Source organism: Cryptomeria japonica, chromosome 5 (assembly GCF_030272615.1).
Source record: "Cryptomeria japonica chromosome 5, Sugi_1.0, whole genome shotgun sequence".
Classification (NCBI taxonomy): Eukaryota; Viridiplantae; Streptophyta; class Pinopsida; order Cupressales; family Cupressaceae; genus Cryptomeria; species Cryptomeria japonica.
Genome location: NC_081409.1, coordinates 915,825,457 through 915,839,487, shown reverse-complemented (window position 1 = coordinate 915,839,487; position 14,031 = coordinate 915,825,457).

Sequence of the window (14,031 nt, the reverse complement as noted above, 5' to 3'; positions counted from 1 at the left end):
TGAAAACTACTCTTCCTAGACTTGGTGTATCTCCTATTGTTGCTTAAAATTTTGTCCAACCTTCAATTCTAATGAGCCTACTAAAGTTGTTTCTTTGAATAGTTGTGTCAAATTTATCAGTTATTATGAGGAGGTTTCTATCCCTTCTTGTCATAAGGACTTAGTTTTGGCTAATGAATCCTCTCGGATAGGTATTCAAAGGAAGAAAGCTAGTCCTAAGTTTCTCCTTTTCATGCCAATCCTTTGGATACAAAGTCATTTAGATTTGTTTTAATCTCTAGTTTGGCTTGATATTCAAACTTATTTAGATGTTTTGTTGTTGTTATTCAAGTTCTATTCTATTTTTTTATTACTATTACTATATAAGGTTCTAGGCACTTTCAAAAATTTCTTGCCTTTTTTTCTTGCTCAGCAAAAAGGCCAAATCCAACAAATTTATCAAATATTATAAAATAGCCATTATAGATTCTTGGGAGAAACAAATGAGGCAGTGGGGCATGTAAACAAAAATCCCATAGTATTTCATAGTAACTGGCCAAAAAAAGTACTATCATACCCAAATTTTATCAAAAATAAAATAACATAAGCAAAAAAAGAAGAAAAAACCGTTTAACTGTTCATAATATTTTTTATTTCCACACCCATACTTCATCTTCGTTCACATCATCCCCTATGGATCTATCTACCCAAACCTTCTCTGAGAGCCCCATTAATTTCTTAAGGAATATCAATCCCCTTTTAATCCAATATTCTCTTGCCTCAAAACTCTATTAATTCCATATAGTGATAATTGGAAGCCTTGGCACCTCCCCTGTTCCACATTTATCAACAAAATAATACACTGGAAGTGAGATTGAGAGTCTTTCATCCACCTAGAGCATAACTCTATCCAAGTCACCTAAAAACGTGTTTGTAAAAATGCGGTGACACAATTCTTCTGCTACCACTTTCTTCTCCCCCATGGTTAACATTATGGCTAGAAACATTGCTGGAATATCCATATTACCTTAATATCTATGGTTTGCATGCAAAAATTTTGGACCCAAAATAGATTTCACTACATGCAAAAACAACCTATGCAATAAATTAAGCACCTCCCCCAATCGTTTTTGAGTCATCTCTCCTAGGAAAGCCATTTGTTGTTTACTATCCACTAGTCTAATTGGAGAATCCATGGTGACATAGAGGAAAGCTCGAAGAAAGGATAAATTTGGGATAAATTATTGCAAAAAACACAAGAGAAGGATATGAATGCCGAACTTCCCAACAAAATTATGTTTAATGAACCCCATATTCTACCAACTTATTGAGAAAATTCTATCATTAATTCTATAAAAAATAAACTCATATGAAAATATTATAGATAGACGCTGTGAAGGATTTTACCTAGTTTGTACCAATTATTTTTATTAAATTCATGTGGGAATCTACCTAGGATAGGAGATAAATCACTAAACATAGAAAATATGGCCTCATTTAAATATTATTTAGTCAAAATTAAATCAAAATGAATGCATTTAGAAGTTTTTAAAATTGATAGGGAACCATATTTAATAATTATTATAGATCAATTTTATAATATGGAGTATGATGTTTAGTAATAAATTGGTTAAGGACATTGTCATAAGCACTATTGTAACTTCTCCCAATATCAAAGTGGGCCCCCCTCATTATTCTTCTGGGGTACTTGTTTCCACTAATCCTATTTCTAACCCCATCACAAATCCTTTATTTGGCTCTAGCATAAACATTACAAATCCTTGTATTGACCTCATCGCTCCCATCACTAACTTTTTCATTGGCTTTGTCATCACTATAGGAAACCTTAACTATCTACCTCCTCAATTCATCACACTAAAAAAATAAGGTCACACACTATTAAACACATTTCATAATGATGAAGCTATCACCACCTTCATGGGACTCCATGATAGTGTTTCACTAAGGGATCGTAACATAAACTTTAAAATGGAGTTGGATGTGTTAGTATATTCCAAGGAACCCCTTTAAGTGCATAAATTTATTAAACATCAAATATTTAAATCTTAGGCATTTTGGAGGCCAAGGGCCTAAAAAATACTTATATTTAGTAATGTCATGTTCCTAAGCCCACCATTTGTAAATCTACAAATATAAAATCCAAATAAGGCCAAAAATTAAAAAAACTCAAAAGTTCATTTTGTTAAAAACACGGTTGCACCAAAAGATCAACTTATTAATGCCCAATACAACCACGAGATTTAATGAATCCATGAGATCTTGTTAAACCATATCACAAACTCAAGCACTATACTGCACAACACAAGGGACCAAGGATACACATATTGGAACAATCCCCTTAGTGAAAGCGAGGGTTTGAACCTATGACCTAGGCTCTGAAAAAACTTGTTATAAACTCAGTTATCATTGCACCAAAAGATTGACCTCTTAATGCCTGATACAGCTACAAGATTTAATGAATCCATGGGAGGTAGTTAAGCCATGTCGCAAACTCAAGCATTGCACTTCACAACAAAAGGAGACCAAGGATGCACACCTTGCAACACATTTGAGTTTTGAAATCTAGTCTTAAAAATTTGAAGACCATGAAGAAAAATCCATACATGTAAAGAAAAATATTTTTGATTTACAATCTAAAATTCATTAAAAATTGTAATCCAATTGGAACATATTTTTTACCATCTCAAATCCAAGGAGTAATCAAATAAATTTAGTTACAAAATTTATTTCAGTTCAAAATGTTTCAATATGGGTACCCATCTAAATGTTGAAGTTCCAACATCCATGAACCTAGAAACCTATAATCCCCAAGTGATCGAGGCAAAAAGATTGGAAAATATAATTAATACCATCATATCCAAGAAAATAGCCATTATTTGAAAACATCATGGTGTGAAATCTTATTGATCCTATTTCCTATTGGTCCCATGGTATCTACACATTCATTTAGAATCATAGTTTTCTATTAATACATTTTACCCTAGAAAATCTCATCCATCATCACATATACCACCATCACAATATCCCTTGCAACCAACTCTTGACATAATAACCAAACTTTCCATACAACTTGCCTCACACTAAAATTTTCTTGGCAACACCTTGGGAGAAGCTAACTTACTAATCACCAAAGCTCACAACAACATCTATTGTCTACAACTCTAAAAGTATGATCACTTGCTTCTTAGAAATTTATAATCTTCTAATGATATCTTGAAGTGGCAACTAGTTCAAATGCACACAATGAAGAAGAAAGTTCATACTATTGAAACCTTATTATTTTATAAATAATAGGAATGATGAGAGGAAACTATCAATGAATATATATGGGATGATATGAAAGGTATTATTGTCACCTTTGATAATTAGTAACATTTGTAGAATGTTGTAAAAAACATTAAGATTGAAGTTGGCATTGCTAATTAAAGGAAGAAATTTAAATTTGAGGATCTTAAATTGAAAAATAACTAAGCTAATATCTATAATAACATTCGATATATTATTTCCTTCCACTAGGACTCAATGAAGAATACTACCACCACACTGCAGGTGTTCCAATAGGAAAATGAAAAATGGAAAGCTAAATGTAGGCTATAGGAAACTAGATATTAGCATCTATCTACCTCTCCGTACTCTAGTATAACAATGAAAGGTCAAACTAAATGTACTGCTCACCTTGTTCCGTCTACCTCTAGTATTGATAACAAGAGGAGGGTTCCCAAAGAGTTATTAGTCGAACATAAGTTGGGATCCTTAAACAAATAATTCCATGCCATCAAAGGCTTGAATATTTTTAATGGTCCTTAGATGTTCTATTGATTGTTAGCTAGTCCTTTCTCATTTTTCTATTTTTGATTTCCATTTATGCTATTGTAGTATTTAATTTTCCTATGTCTTACCTCTGGTGAGACTTGTCTCTTTTGCCTTGACAACTATTATACAATGGGTTTGGGCCCTTTCCCATGGCTATTAAACAAAAACTAAATAAGTTGAAGAAATTAATTTAGGCCAATCTAAGTAGGATTTACACAATTGTAACAAAATATTAATGATATTCAATTAAAATTTATCTCAACATAGATACATATGAGGAAAATATATCAATGGTTAGAGTTATCATATCAATATTCTAATTTAATAAACTTGGCATTCGATACATCCAATTCTACTATGAAATAAACTAAATACATTTTTAACCCTTTTTTGTTGATCCCTAATATTCTACTCCCAACATATGAAGTCAATTCTCATCAAATAATAGTGTGACTAGGGTTCAAAACCCTCCAAACTCGTCTAAAATTGTTCATCAATTTATTAGATTCTCCAAGTACCTCCCTTCAACCTTTAAAACTCGGTTATAGGAAGACTACAACCATTATCAAATTTATAACTTGCAATGGTAACCTCTGAAAAATACAACCTGGTGTTGAGTCTGCAATGGTAACCTCTAAAAGATATAACCTGCTCTCGAGTCTTACTTATTAAATTGATAAAAAAATTATAAAAAATGATTATTTCATTCAACCTCAAACTTCTAATTTACATTGAACAATATTAACAAATAAAAAAGTTATATATCAATTTGTTCAACAAAAATACCCACAATTTTTTAATATTTAGTACACATGTTAATCGTAAATGAATTCAATCTTAAATTATCTAGGAGGGTTATGGCATTAATAAAAGGTTTTCAATAACTAATCTTTTAAAAATATATATGGTTATCTCAAACATGCATGACTTTTGTATGGTCATTTTTTTCCTTCTTTAACTACATTAAAGTTAGGATTAAATAGGCTCCCTTGGGATTATGAAATTTTGACACTATACAAAACTATATGGAATAGGGAAAAAACATATCGAAACTAGCAATACAAACATACTAAACAATATATCCTCTTATTGATTTGTGAAAAATGTTCTATAGAATATTTGAAATGCCACTCATAAATACTGAACTCCTTTTTTGCACATGCTTCCGAGTCCCCAATACCTACTTATATCACATCAATTAAATTATCTTCTTTGTAATACTAAAATGGTATACTAATTCATATTTTAATTTTTTATTAAACTCAGAATGATGTGTTGTAGTGGTTATTTTGGTGTCTTTCAAGGTTCTAATCCCCAATAAGTTGGTGAGCATGCAAATCATGTGTCTTCATTAGGTCGATGTATTCACAAGATGTGCATCTTTGCTCGGTGGTCAACATTGTGGGTTGTGTTCCTACATCGAGCCATTGTGTTCATGTATTCACAATTTTCTTTTGCACATCCTTCCCAATCCCCAATCCCTACTTATATCACATCAATTATATTATATTATTTCTAATACGAAAATGGTATACTAAGTTAAATTTTAATTATTTATTAAACTCAAAAGGTCATATTATAGTAGTCAAATCACAAAATTATTGTGGTGGCTTTCAAGGTTCAAAATCCCTCTAAGTCTTTTAGCATGCAAATGATGCATCTTCACTAGGTTGATGTATTCATAAGATGTGTGTCTTTACTTGGTGGTCAAGTTTGTAGGTCGTGTAAATACACTAGGCCATTATGTTCTTGTATTTGATCATACTAATATTGGTTTTGATATTTAAGGCCCCCAATAATAATCTCAATGATAAAACTATTCAAAACAATCTTTGTACACAATCTCTCTAAATTTAAAACAAGCTAAAAATCCAAATTTACTAAATTAAATATGAACAAGTAAACAAAATAAATGCAATAAACAATATCTGTATAAAGATAAATCCAAATATAAATAACATAAAACATATCACACTAATAATAAACTAAGAAAGAATCCAAACTTTATATATATGTACATTATTTATAAATATGTAATTATAATAATTTATTCTATATAAAATAGAGCCATGATAGACTTTGAAAAAGCCTATGATAGAGTTGAGTGGAATTTCATAGTACAAATGTTGGATAGCTTGAGATTCCCGGAGTCCTTTTCTAGAATAGTGCAAACTATACTCTGTGAGGCGAATGTTGTGGTAGATGTAAATGGGCTCAGGTCTAAAAATATTGTTCTCTCCAGGTCTATAAGACAGGGATGTCCTCTGGCCCCGACATTATTTGTTCTTGTTGTTGATGCTATGTATTACATCCTTAAAGACTGCAGTTTGACCCCAACGGTTAAAGGCATTACACTTCCTAACAAGGAGGAGGCCCTTAATGTACAATTTGCTGATGATACGACCATCCTTCTTTCTTCGGAAGAAGAAAACCTATCCTCCCTACCTCAAAATATGGAAATCTTTTGCAAGGCCTCTGGAAGCAAAATTGCCTTTCACAAATCTAGCCTATTGGGCTGGACTGACTCTCCCCCTATTTGGATGTCTAAGTTTGAGCTGCAATGGGGCGGTCCACATCAAATCAATAGATATTTGGGCATTCCTTTCTCCATCTCTCCAAACTTGAAGGAAATGTGGGACTGGTTTAGAAATAAGGTTGAGAAGAAGTTGAATAAGTGGAACGAGAACTACCTCTCCCTAGCTGGTCGGTTTCAAGTTTGTCAAAAAATCTTGTATTCCTACAACATATATTGTTCTTCAGCTTGTCTTTTCTGCAATTATCAATTTGATTATCTTCAGAAACAAATTTGGAAATTCCTATGGTCAGATGGGAAGGAGAACAGGAAACAACATGCGGTTAAATGGGAGTGGTGTGTTAGATCTAAGCTCCAAGGAGGGATGGGTCTCAAAGACCTCAAGTTATAGGGCATTGCATTGGCATCCAAGTGGATCTTTAAAGCCTTAGAAGGTGAGGAACCCTAAAAGATCCTGATTAGACACAATATCCTGAGATCCCTCCCTAAAAAGGCTAAAAAATGGAAGAATCTCCCTATGTGGGATTTACTGGTTGGTGACTTTGAGATTTCTCCTGCTGGCTCTGAAGTCTTCAAGTCCATTTGGATGGCTTGGTATCATGTCAAACAACATGTTAAAGACAAGGGCATTCTTGATAGTAAAGGGGTCCTCAATCTTGGCAGATCTATTTGGTGGAACACTTTTCATAATGGGAAGCAACTGGCTTGCCTCCAAGGATGTTCTGCCTTGAAATGGCACAATTTAGGCATTGCTACCTTTGAACACATTTTGGTAGGCGGCTCCTTGATCCCTTGGGATTATTTGAAACTTGCCTTCAACCTCCATGCCTCGCAGTTCATAACTTACAATGTTCTCAAAAGTGCCTTGGCCCCCCTCCTTGCCTTGGTCCACTCTTTTGCTCATCCCCTGCTCTCTTCCCTCTGCTGGATAGATGGCCCTGCCCTTCCAAATATGAAGTCCAAGATTATATATTCTTTCTTAGCTGACTCTGGAGATATCCTTGCCCATCTTTACAATGTCTGGAACCTCACCTGGGATGATAAACAGTGGCAATCTGCCCTTCGCAAATTTTGGTCTGGCCCTCAGGAGGCTAAAAAGAAATTTTTCGCCTAGAAACTTCTGCTCAACAAACTCCCACTTAAGGAAAATATTGGCAATCCCAAGTCATGTGTAAGCTCTGTCGTCTCCCTGAATATGTATTTCACATTTTTTTTGAATGTCACTTTGCCAAAGAGGTGTGGAAGTTATTTGGTCTTACAATTGGTCCTAACTGTTTTTCTATTGATGAGGTGATCCTTGGTTATATTAAAGGCGGCAAAAAATGTGCTAATTTCTTTTGGTCTGTTCTTTCTTTGGAAATTCTTTGTACCATTTAGAAAGATAGAAATGATGATGTGTTTATTGGCAAGGGTAGATACCTCACTGAGTCTCTTAGGAGACTCAATGTCTATCTTGTTTCCATGCAGGTTACAGTGATTCTCCGCCTTGATGAAGGCAAATTCGACAAATGGTTCCAAGATGGTGCCACTTTTGTTTACATTCAAGAGCTTTCTCATAGGTTCACTTGGGACCGCATGGGAAGCAATAAGACCCACTTCGAACAGGCATTGATGAAGTTCATGCACGAGATGGAACCTCGACAACAGAGGGAGGACTTCATTCAGAGGGAGGTGGATGGAGTCCCTTCTCATCCATTTAGAGAGCAGTTCATTGATGGACTTATAACGGTTGGAGCAAGGGAGACTTGGGATGGACTGCGTGGCTCACTCCACAGGGGGACAACACTGCCCTTGATGTTGTTTTTACTTTTTGACTACTCACCTAATACTGGCTTACATACTGCTGTTTTTTTTTTTTTGAGGCTATATTGTACTAGATACTGTCTTTTTTTTTTTTGTAAATCTGGGTTAATTGCTCTCTCTGTTAATCTGTTCATACACCATACTTTTTGTAATACTAGGATGTGATTACTAGGTATACCTGCAAATACTTTATCCGTCAAGATGTAAGTAGTGGTCAAGCGGATAGAGCTGTGTGTTTCCAGCCTTGATCTTTTTTGTTCTAGTTGGGGGTAATTGTTATACGGCTGTGTCCTTACAGTCAAACTTTGTAACTGCTGTTTATGATACTTAATCGAAAAAATAGAGCCATGACTAAATGGGAATGGGATGGCCATTACAATTAGTTGGTTTAGTTGGTCTACTCTCTCCAGGAGGATGCGAATAATATTAATTTAAGAATAACAAAAATTAATCTATACAAGTATCCATCCCAAAGTTTGTCTAAAGTGAATATCCATCCCAAAGTTTGTCTAAAGTGAATTTTTGTGTTAACATTCTTTTTGTAAATGACACCAAGGATAAGTTGTTGAAAGTTATAGGAAATCATAAGTAAAACTAATAGACTAGTGTTACAGAATTCTCCAGCCAGCACAAGAAACTTCTACATTCTACATTTCTCTTCACCGTAGCTTTGTAAACCAATCCAAAATCTTCTGGAGGTCTGCATAAAGTCTATAAATACTGCAGCCTCCCTTTCATTTCGTGTGTAAGAATATAACAACAAATTGCTATGTTTATGTGTTGATAATATAATTTCTAAGTGTTGCTCAGCTACTCTATTTTTTTATTGTGCAAATAATATATTTAGGTGTTTCCCGTTTTCTCTATTTTTAGTCTTATTTTATTTATGCAATATAGTATTATAGTATGTTTAAATATTGGTAGTGATATATGAATTTTGTAGTGTGAATTTTTAATTCTACATGTTGCAATTTGGTTGTGAGCAGCACTAGCTATTTCTTGAGGTAAGTGAACAATACTACAATAAAGGAAACAATATCAATACAGAATAATTTTTGAGATTTTTATTTGGGTATTAAAATTTTTGAATTTTGTTTCATTTTCATCCAAAAAGGAGGGAATTTGACATAATGGATTCTATTGGTATTCTTTTACCAACAATTAAATTGAATAGAAAAAAATATTATGATTAGGTGTTTCGTATGGAGGATTTTCTAACACTTAAAAAATTGTTATGAATTGTAATTGGAAGTGAAAAAGGACTAGCAAACTTTGGAAAGGATCAAGAAGACTGGGATAAAAGAGACGAAAGGGTAGTAGCATTGGTTACACTCACACTTTGAAATGAAGTTTTCTAGGAGTTTGTAATGAGAGAAGTGGGGTCAAAGTATGAGATATTTTGAAGAGCACATATGAAAATTCTTGTGTGATGTTTGGATTCTAATTCTCACAATAGAATTATATAATTTGAAATTATCAAATTCAGGAGATTTAGTCCCTCATCTAAGTAAATTAAAAGAAAAGAAAAATGAACTTGCCTCACTTGGAAAGCATATAGATGATAAATATTTTGTGCAAATAATCTTACAAAGCCTTCTAGGATCTTACCAATCGTTCATAAGAGGGTTAGATACTACTGATAAATTGAAAAATATAAAATATGAATAATTATGTGCTAAGCTAGTGTAGGAAGAAAAAAGTCAAAGTTAAAGAAAGAGAATTATTTAGTGATGAGCCTCAAGCATTCATACTGAAGGGGAAATAATATTACAAAAAGACACAAGATAATCAGCCTAAAGAAAGGAATTGGAAGCATGAAAATAAAAACTATCCATCTAAGGATTATAACAAAGTAACTAGAAATATAATTATTGTGGTAAGCTAGCTCACAAAGCGAATGAATGATACAAAAGAAATAGAGATGTAGAAAGGAAGAAAAATAATTTCTCAAAATATTTTGATTCTTAAAGTAATGCTCTTTGTGTTGCATTTAAAGCAAATATTTTTTTTTAGGATGATTAGGTTATTGACTCTAGCACTACACAACACATGTCTTAAAATAAGCAACAATTTGAATCATTAAATGAAAGTAGTGCAAAGAAAATATACTTGGGAAACAATAGCACCTTAGAATTTAAAGAACTCAAAATGTTCAAGTCGATAATGGTGTATTTAAAAATGTGAAGCTACTTTCTGAATAGAAAATAAATCTTCTTTCTCTATCTCAAATTGCAAATGAAAGGTATAAAATAGAGTTCTACAATGACAAATGTTTAATCATAGATGTGAAAGATAATTATAGTGACTACAATTGGTAAAATGGAGAATGGATTATATAAGTTTCAGGAATTTACTTCTAAATGTGGAGTTGAGCATATGTGCGCCATTGTCCAATACAATGATATGAGTAGATTATGGCATGAGCATTTGGGACATGTCAACTATCAAAGCCTCAAGATTAAGGAGAAACTACATATCGTACATGGGCTTCCAAAATTCTCACCAAGACATAAGGTATGTGAAGGATTTGTAATAGGAAAACAACATGTGGAAAGTTTCCCACAAGGAAAATCATTGAGGGAAAAAAATACTTTACATTTGATTCATTGTGATGTAATTGATCCTTTTAGAACACCTTCACTTGGAGGATCAAGGTATGTTCTCACCTTTATAGACAACCATACTAGAAGTTTTTGGGTATACTTTCTAAAAAAGAAAGATGAAGTATTTCATAAATTTAAAGAGTTAAAAGTTTTGACTAAAAAATAAAGTGGAAGATCTCTCAAAATAATAAGAATAGATAGAGGTACTAAATATATGAACAAATCTCTTATAGAATTTTGTAAACAACACGGTATTAAGAATTGATCAATTATTTCTTACTCACCCCAACAAAATTGAGCTGTACAAAGAAAGACTAGAACTATAACAGAAATGGCTTGATGCATGTTGCATTCTAGAAGCATTGAAGTTAAATTTTCAGCTGAAGCAATTCACACTACTATATATATTTTGAATAGAACACCTACAAAAGAAGTTATGAACATAACACTAGAAGAGGCAAGGAGTCTTAGAAAGCCTACATCTTATTTTCAAAATTTTGGATGTAATTCTTATGCTCACATTCTTGATGAAAAAAGGAACAAGTTAGAGAAAAAAAGTGAGAAGTACATAATGGTGAGGTATAGTGAGGAGTCAAAGGGATATAGGTTATATAATCCTAAAACGAGGAAAATCCATATCAAAAGGAATGTTTGGTTTGATGAAAATATTGAAAGTGATAATTCTCTTGCATAATCCTCCTTTCTAATTTTGATTGAAGAAGATAAATCTAATCATTATAATGATTCAAATGAAAATGTGCCAACCTTTATAAGAGGAGAAGAAACACAAGTTGAAGAATCAAGTAAAAGCAATGATGAAAACACAAGACTAGAAGCATTCATGAAATATACCAAGAAGGCCTTGAGACCTTTTTTGCTAACTATGCTCTTATGACTAAGGGGATGCAAGCTGACACTACAAGAAAATATGAAGAAGCATAAGGAAAAGATGAATGGGAAGTAGCTATGCAAGATGAGTACAACTCTTTGATGAAAAATGGAACATGGGAATCGACAACACTTCCAAAAGAAAAAAATGTGGTTGGATGCAAGTGGACCTACAAAACAAGGTTTAAATTAGATGGAGCTATTGAAAAACACAAGGCAATGCTAGTGGCTAAAGGTTTCTCATAAACAAAAGGTATTGACTATATTGAAACCTTTGCTCCAATTGCTAAAATGACTTCTATTTGTACAATAATTTCTTTAATTGCAAAATTTGGTTGGAAAATATTTCAAAATGGACGTAAAAAGTGCATTTCTACATGGTGATTTAAAAGAATAAATTTATATGCAACAGTCACCAATATTTGTTAAAGTTGTTGAAGAACATTTAGTTTGTAGATTAAAAAAATGATTGTATGGTTTTAAACAAGCTCCAAGTGCATGGTACACCAAAATAAATGAATACTTTATAGGAGAGGGATTTAAAAGAAGAAAAGTTGATCTAGATGTGTATCTAAAAGCATATTGATAGTCAAATTGTTATTATTGTACTATATGTAGATGATTTGATCATTACAAGGGATCACACAAAGTGTATTGAAAGTATCAAGAATCAACTCAAGCAATCTTTTGAAATAACTGATTTAGGATAAATGCGCTATTTCTTGGCCATGCAAGTTTTGCAAGAAGAAGGCAGAATCATTCTTTCTCAAACAAAATATGCTCTTGATGTATTAAGGAAATTTAATATGAGTGATTGTAAATCATCTAACACATCATGTGAAATAGGATTAAAATTGAGCGCTACCTCTACTCAATAAAAGGTGGAGAGAAAATTGTATAAACAACTTGTTGGGAGTCTTTTGTATCTTAGTATAACTAGACCAAATATTGCATATGCAGTTGGTATTGTATCTAGGTACATGGCAAATCCACACATTGAACATTAGAAAGCAACTAAAAGAATATTAAAATATATTAAGGGCACTTATTAGCTTGGCGTTGAATACAAGTATGGAGGAGAGTCTACTCTAGTTGGGTATATAGATTCTGATTATGCAAGTGACTGATGGAGTAAATAGTTTTCACTATTTATAGTTTACTTAAGTTTACTTAGGTAACAACATTTATTAGGTAGATGGATAATGGTAGAGTCATATTAGGACTCTAACTTCTCCAGGTTGAGACACACGTCTAAACCTTGTCCACTATTCCACCCTACTCTTGCCTATTTAAGCAAGGCAGCTTGTACATATGTACTCACCTCTTAACTCAATACAATTTCATGTATTGAATCTTCATCAGCTATGGAGAATGCTCTATAGATTGGCTTTTGGGTAGGGTGAGAACACCTATAGTGACATTGATGATTGAAAAATCAACATTGGGATACATTTTTCATCTTGGATCAGGACCAGTTTCTTGGAGTAGCAAAAATCAATTAACTGTGTCACTCTCATCAACAAAGGCTGAATATATCGGTTCATCAAAAGAATCTTAAGAAGCAATGTGGCTTAGAAGACTACTTCAATAAACACACCATCCACAAGATTCTCCTACTATTATATTTTGTGATAATCAAAGCACTATTAAGCTAGCCAAAAATCATGTATATTATGCCAGATCTAAGTATATAGAAATACATTATCATTTTGTTTGTGACTTGATTGAAAGTCAAGTGGTAAAGTTACAATTTTGTGGAACAGAGGATCAAATTGCTGACATATTCAGAAAAACATTGCCTATTGTCAAATTTGTTAAACTTGATTTGTTACAGCTAAAAGAAGTTCCTATCCTCTACAAATAATTGTTAAACTTAGAGATTTGTTACAGCTAAAAGAAGTTCCTATCCTCTACAAATAAACATTATAGGAGAGTGTTGGAATAATGTTTATTTTATAGAAACTACAATACTGTGTTGGTGAACCTTTATTATACATTCCAAAATTCTTCAACCAGCACAAAAACTTCTACCTTTTAGATTTCTCTTCACCGTAGCTTTTGTAGACTAATCCAGAATCTTCTAGAGGTCTGCATTAAGTCCATAAATACTGCAGCCTCCCTTCCATTTCGTGTGTAAGAATATTACAGCAAACTGCTGTGTTTATGTGCTGATAATATAATTTCTAAGTGTTGCTCAGCTGCTGTGTTTTTTAACTGTGCAAATAATATATTTATGTGTTTCCCATTTACTATTTTTCTGTTAATTTGATAGTGCAATAACTAGACTCTTAAAATTAATATTCAAAAAGTTACGAATCAAGAGTCGGTTTGACCCAGGTTGATTCTTATTAAAAAAGAAAATAATAACCGCAGACTCCCATGAACATGTTC